The sequence below is a fragment of the Galeopterus variegatus genome, unplaced genomic scaffold (genome assembly GCF_000696425.1).
Source record: "Galeopterus variegatus unplaced genomic scaffold, G_variegatus-3.0.2 Scaffold3125, whole genome shotgun sequence".
NCBI lineage: Eukaryota > Metazoa > Chordata > Mammalia > Dermoptera > Cynocephalidae > Galeopterus > Galeopterus variegatus.
The window spans coordinates 7,015-12,541 of NW_007729236.1; positions in this window are offsets into that span (position 1 = coordinate 7,015).

Sequence of the window (5,527 nt, forward strand, 5' to 3'; positions counted from 1 at the left end):
AGCAAATGTTTGCTCAAATGAGCAAATAATGTCACCCTTTCCTTGTTCTAGCCTAAGGAAGGGGTTTCCTTCTATGCATTCCCAGGGCATTTTACTTATATTTCTCACACAGTACGTGTGATGTAATGTAATCTCTATTCTTGACACCACCCTTATGTTGCTGTAAAATTCTGAGCAGGATGTCTAATTTTTCTCTGTATCCCTCAAGTAAATCCTACATGATTTAATAAATTAATATAGGTAGGCAATTTAAATTCTATGTGGAAACTCTCTTTGAATTCTACAATGGATACTCACATATCAGGTACAAATCATCACTGTCAATTAAATAAGCCCCTAAGAGTTCTTACTGGGAGTGTTTGATGAGTCCCCTTCCAGTTAAATACCTGTGCATGAAGACATTGTCTGGCTAGGCAACAACTTTATATAACCTGCATATTTGGGGACTTTCATATTCAGCTTCCCTTGCAGCTAGAGTGGATGCATGTGACTTAAATTCTGCCTAACAGAAGGATGAACACAAGACTTTGGTTCTAAAGGGAAGGCTGGGAGGAGGTAGTTGCTGTGCAGAACTGATTGCTGACAGGGTGATGGCAGTGGTAGCTAGCCTTCCCAGGCTGCCTGAGGGTCCTGGTGTCAGTGCCAGGGGCAGTGGTGTCTGTGGCAGGAGCACAGCTGTGCCGGCTTCACTGTGGAGCCCTGTGGAGGTGTGGGTGTTATTCTTGCTGTTAGTATTTCATATCTGATTCCAGCTCTCCAGAAGTTTCTGCAACTGTCTAATATCCTTGAACAAATCCCTTTCTGTTTGAATAGCTGGTGTGGCTGCTATTGTTTACAACTAGAACCCTGAAAAAAAGAGAGATGCTTAAGATATAGCAATTATCATATGGTTTTGCACCCGTGTGACTTCTCTGATGAATGCTGAGGACTGACTTTTGGTTAAATGTTTTTCCACATTCTTTACATTCATATGGTTTCTCACCTGTGTGAGCTCTCTGACATACAGTGAGAGCAGACTCATGGTAGAAAAATTTTGTACATTCATTACATGCATATATTTCACCAGTGTGAATCCTCTCAGGATGGCTGAGACAGACAGGGGAAATAGGCTGCTTGAGAAATTGTGTTAAAGCTATTGTGGTGCCTCTGGAGGGACACAGGTTCCCACCTGTGAGCGCTTTGCAGTGACAGCAGGAACAGAGCTTGGAGACGGAGGGGCAAGGAGAGGGCAGTGGGGGCCTTGCCTGGTGTCTCTCCCGGAAAGCAGCTTGCATGGAATTTCTCTGTGCAATGAACCCACTGACCCAGCTTGGCAAGCGGATCTCAGGGCTGCGGGCATTTGTGGACAGCTGTGACCTGGCAGCTTTTGTGACTCTCTTTAGTAATTATCTGCTCAGACTTTGGAAAACAGCAGCCTGTTTAGTCATCCTTGGACAATTAAACCATGACTTCTATTGCCCTATCCACTCGCTGTTAACCTCCTAGGAGGCTTTTCTAGCCCAGAACTAGGGTTTTCATTAGATGAACTCTGAGGACAACATTCAGGTCAGGGGCCCTGTGGGTGGCGGGGCAGCTCTGGAGCTGAATCTCATTGACGGTGGCCTCCATCAGTGACTCTGTGCCAGACGTCCCTGACAGTGGCTTTTCAGGAAAGTAGAAGCTTCTCATAGGGAGCGGATCTTTTTGTTAATTTTTATTGAATTGAAGTTTATCATACATATTATGGGGCTTCAACGCTGACATGTGGATCAAATCCATATTACTACCGTATATATTGTTACAAATCATACCTATTCTTTATGCCCCTTGTCCAACCTCCCCCATCTCCCTCCCCTCTCCCCCCTCTAGTTTCCCTAGATTTCTTCTGTTTGTCTGAAAGAGTAATGGTTACTCTGTTGATTTGTTGCCTAGATGATCTGTCCAATGCTGAGAGGTGTGATCAGGTCCCCCAATATTATCATAAAGCAGATGCTTCTTCTGTCACTCTGGAATGGGCTTTGTGAAGAGAGACATCCTCTTCTTTATCTCTACTGGTGACTCTCCTTGTGTCAATGCACTCCAGTGGCTGGTGGACCATCTGTGTGGTGGTTGTGGCATCAAGCCACTTTCACAGCAGCCATGGTTATTGTGGTGGCTGTTGTGGGCCACCCACATGGAGGTGATGTTTTTGGCATGCCCCTTGGTGCTGGCAGTGTGCCTGGTTGTAGGGAGTATTTGGTCCCCAGGTAGGCCCCAATGTGCTGGCATTGAGTGCCAGGTTGTGGGAGGGGGATCCAGTCCATAGCTCCATGCCCTAGGCTCCTGGGTGGGGCTCTGAGGCACTGGAGGTATGCTGGGATGTGGGTGGGGGTCTGGTCCCAGGCTCCATGCCTTGTGTCCTCTGGCAGTCCCCAAGGCACTGGTGGTGTGCATGGGCCAGAACTAATTTTTTGTCCTTTGCTTAATTCTAAAATGGGGGAACTTCCTGTGGGAACCAGTACTTGAGCTGCATTGTTGAGCTAAATTGCTGTTTTGCTGCTGTTTCTCTAGGGAAGGCTTTTTGTTCAGCTCAGGGTTTAATGGTTGACCTTATAGGTACTTCCAGCTCTCCAGAGACCAAGTGGATCTGGGTTGCATAGAAAGTCTGATCTGGACCTGAGTCTTTTCATCAAACTGCACCCCATGCAATACTGTATTCCTGACCAGTCTCCTCTGAGTGGTCCTGTAGTGATTGGGGGGTGGATTGTCTCTCCTTGCTGTGTCCCAGTGTTCTCCCAGTGAGCCTGTCTCCCCACCACCCGTGCTCCAAACACTTCCCATGGGATGGGCCCTGTGCCAGTCCCTTGTGATGACTCACCGGCCTCTGAATGGCTCCCCTTTTTCAGCTGTTCTGGATCCTCACTCCTGCATGGGTCCACAGGAACCCTATTAGTGGTCTTGCTGTCCTGGGGGCCACCAAGGCCCTCTTCTGCCCTGTCACCTCCAAGTAACTCCATCTGAAGGGCGCAGCTCCAGCTTCTGCTGGCTCCTGCTCCATGCGCTCAGCAGCTCCAGCCTTAAAGCAGCCACAGCCTGAAACGCTCAGAGCAGTTTTTTCTTTCTCTCAACATGAATTCTCCTGCCTTCATGACCTCTGTAGTTCTCTCCTCCTTTCCCCTGAGCTCCAGCAGCCCCAGCTTGGCTGATGTTACATTTTTGTAGTTGTAAATTGGTTGATTTGTGGGAGAGAGTGACACTGGGGATCGTCTATTCTGCCTTCTTGACTGGCACTCCGGGAGTGGATCTTAAGAAGCAAAAAGGCCAGCTTGGAAGTGCCTGGAGAGCTCTGGAGAGGGACAGAGAAATCCAGGCCTTTCCTGGGATGGGGCTGGGGACTGGGGCTGGAACAGTCTGGGACACTGGGCTTTAAGGCCAGGAGAGATGATCAAGGTCCAGTCTCTCTTGGAGGGTATCAAGGTCAAGTCTCTCTTGGAGGGTGCAGTGAGCCCAGCTCTTGGACAAGGCCAGATGAAGATCAAGGACACGGATCCGGGTGGGATCCGCCATACCTTTCCCTGTGGGCTATGGTTGCTCTTTCAATTCTGAACATTTCAGGGACAGCCCCAAGCCATGACTGATGATAGGAGCCTGCAGAATCTGACGGCCCCTGTGGGACAGGCAGGTGAGGCCTCCGATCCTGACACTGTTAGCTGGATGGGTATCTTCTCGCAGGGGCAAGCTTGAGAAACCAGAGCTGGTCAAGACATCTTTGTCTACTTGATGTCTGCTGGCCATTGTCCTGCTGGGTGTCTTCTGCCAGCTGAGGGGATTTGGAGGTGATGATGGTCTATTTGTCTCTGTGCTCTGAGATGCCTTAAGGGGCAAGGTAGCATTGTGTTCTTGGGGGTTGGCACAGGCCAGCTCCCAGGGGCTCCCAGGGGCTCCTGAGGACTCTTCTCTCTGAGGGCCTCCTGCATTCGCAGCAGTGAGGCAGATGGGCAGTGGGCATCCAGGAAGTCCTGGGCAGGGGTCACAGGGGCCTTCGCTCTGAGTGCTTGCTGTGTGCCTCAGGCACTGTGCTAAGCAGGGATGCATGACTGTGAGGGAACCCAGACTCGGCCCTTGCTCTCGTGCCAAAATTGGCCTCATCATAAGTCTCAAAATGTGATCAGGACTAGCAAGGATGCTAGATGCGGTCAGGCCACAGGGTCTGACAGGAGACCAGATATTCAGGCCTGATTCTCCAGCTTGTTGCTTGGACTCTGAAGCCTTTACACATGAAGCGGAGTTAGTGGTAATGACTGAACAGGATCAATGCAAAGAGGCCACTATAATGGTTCATTTTGGAGATCCTTTCTTTTTTTTCCCCACCAAACAACTCCTTATTTTAAAAATTCGAAAAGTGTGAACAGCTGGTGCAAACATACAGTACAAGAACCAGAAAGTTCTGTATCCAGGCGCTGGGTCTGTCACTCAGTTCCCCTCTGTGCAATAGTCACAGTGATTGTCTCTTACTAGCGTTTGAAAGTCACACTCAGGATAGTCGTGGCCCTAGTGAGCAATTGCTAAGATTTACCCTCCCCAGATTCAGCTTGATTCTCAGTAGCAGCGGCAAAGGCCAATCTTTCCCCTAGGGGGCCAGGCGGCTTTAGCAGGACACGTGCTCGGCTTTAAAGATGCGGGTTGTGGGCCGGCCCGGTGGCGCACTGCTACAGTGCGCTGCTTGGGAGCGCAGCGGCGCTCCTGCTGAGAGTTCGGATCCCACATACAGACCAGTTCCCGCTCACTGGCTGAGTGAGGTGCGGGTGCAGCACCGAGGGTTGCGATCCCGTTGCCGGTCCCGGTCCGGTATGGGCACGACACTGAGGGTTGCGATCCGTTGCCGGACACGAAAAAAAAGACAAAAAGGAAAAAAAAAATTAAAAAGATGCGGGTTGTGATTGGTTGACATCCAATAACATGTCAGTGAAGTGTGGCTGTTTAAAATGGTTTTTAAAAATTACGTGTTACTTAAAATGTTAAAATGTGTTGTGAAATGATAGAATTTGAAAAGATTGTATTGTGGAGCCTATTTTCCTATTTATTTTCCAGTGGAACCATACATGGGGATAGTAGCCAGCACTTTAAGGTGCATGGTCCCTGTAGACCCAGCAGCCGCTGCAGCTCCAAGCTCAGGACTGTACTTTCAGGGATCATTTCTATAGATCGGTACTAGAGAAGTTTCTCTGAACGTGTAGAGCACCGAAAACCATGAGGAACAGGCGTGGTGTCCTCTCCTGAGCCTGAGGCTGGTTCTTGGTGTTGTTTTATTGCAACTGCCAATTATCATTGATGATCGTCCTTGCTTTTCACTTAGAAGAGCAAGACGGAGAGAATACAGGCTTTTGCTGCTTGTTTAACAATGAGGTTTGCATTTTAGCTAATGGGGTTTTTCTTTTTATGTTTTGTTATGAAGTTTCATAAGTACAGCATTCTGTTTCGTCATGCTGGGCTGTTAGGTAGGATCTTAACTTTATTTATTAAAAATATTCATGAGATACAAAGCTAATTGTCGCCCCCCCCCCCCCCC